Here is a 1,666-nt window from a genome sequence, read left to right on the forward strand (position 1 = left end):
TGGGTCAATTGGCAGCATCAGTATGGATGGTGAAGAGATTGAGATAGTTAACAGTTTTCGTTTACTTGGCTCCACAGTCAACACTCTTCATAACAGCAGCCAGGAAATTGAGAGATGAATTGCATTGGGAAAGTCAGTTGTGAGGAACTTCTCAAGAGTACTGAAGAGCAAAAATATCAAGCTGGAGACTAAGGGCTATAGTCTTCGCAATTACGTGCTATGCTTCAGAGTTGGTCAGTGAATAGGGATGATGGAAGGAGAATTGATGCCTTTGAGCTGTGGTGCTGGAGAAGAGTGTTGACTATGCCATGGACTGCTAGGAGAACAAAGAGGTTTGTCCTGGAAAGGGTGAAGCCAGAATGCTCCTTGGAGTCAAGGATTCTGAAGATTTGTCTGACATACTTTGGGCATGTTGCAAGGAGGTACTGGCCCTTGGAGAGGGACATCATATTTGGTACAATGGAGGGGTAGTGCAGGAAAAGAAGACCTTCGATGAGATGGATCGATTCTGATTGGAATGAATTGAGGGTAGGAATGAGTGTCTTTGAGATGGCCAGGTTGGTATATGATAGACTGGCATTTAGGGCTTTTGTACATAGGGTCACTATGAGTCGCAAGTGACTCAATGGCACATAACAACAACAACCACCACCACCCCTATTGCTCTGTTGCTGAGTCAATCCATCTCATTCAGTCAGTTTTTCCCTCAAGTTCTTTTTGCTTTTTTTACCATCTAGAATCTGTCTTGCCACAATACCTTAAACTTAAGCCACCAGTTGCCTCACTGCCACACACAAAATACTTGCCACCAGTCAGAAACAAAAAATGATACTCTGTGAAAGACAATGTATTCAATCTTTGTAAATAAACCAGTGTAAAATAAAAAAAAATTAAAAAAGAAAGGGGAAAAAAGAAAAAGAAAGATACTCAAATTGTCAACAAGTTACCTAAGAGTAAGTTTCATGGATTTGAGGAAACTTTCATTGGCATGGACAATCATAGTTATCTTATGAACAATAGATCTGAACCTTATTCTGTTCTGTATCATTCTCACAATCTCTATGATGCTCAAGTCCACTGAAGTAGTCACTATGTCACTCCATCTTGTTGAGGGGCTTTCTCTAATTTTCTGACCATCTACCTCTGCTAATGTCTTTCTACAAGGCCTAGTTTCTTTTGTATATGCCTAAAGTAAGGAAGACAAAATTTCACCATTCTTGCCTTTAAGAAGCACTACAGTTACACTTCTGCCAATATATATGTGTTTGAAAACAAAACAAAGCAAAACAAAACAAAACCAAAACATAGACTTGTTTGCTCTGTTGTCAGCACAGGAAATATTCAATGCTCTTCACCAACACTACAACTCAAAAGCATCAATTCTTTTTTGGTCTTCCTAAGTCATTACTCAGCGTTCAGATGCACAGGAGGCAATTGAAAATACCATAGCTTGAATCAGGTCCACCTCAATTAGCAATTGGAGAAGTCCTTGACAGCAGATTTCCTCAATGCAACATGTTTTTTGATTCCTTGACTGCTGTTAGGTTGGGTGTTGATTGTGAATCTATTAAAATGAAATTACAACTTCAATCTTTTTTCTATCTATCTATCATAATTTTGCCTATCGGTCCATGGATGAGCATGTTTGTTTTCATTATTATTATTA

This window comes from Elephantulus edwardii, unplaced genomic scaffold (genome assembly GCF_000299155.1).
Source record: "Elephantulus edwardii isolate Elephantulus edwardi_28Jun2011 unplaced genomic scaffold, EleEdw1.0 scaffold00062, whole genome shotgun sequence".
NCBI lineage: Eukaryota > Metazoa > Chordata > Mammalia > Macroscelidea > Macroscelididae > Elephantulus > Elephantulus edwardii.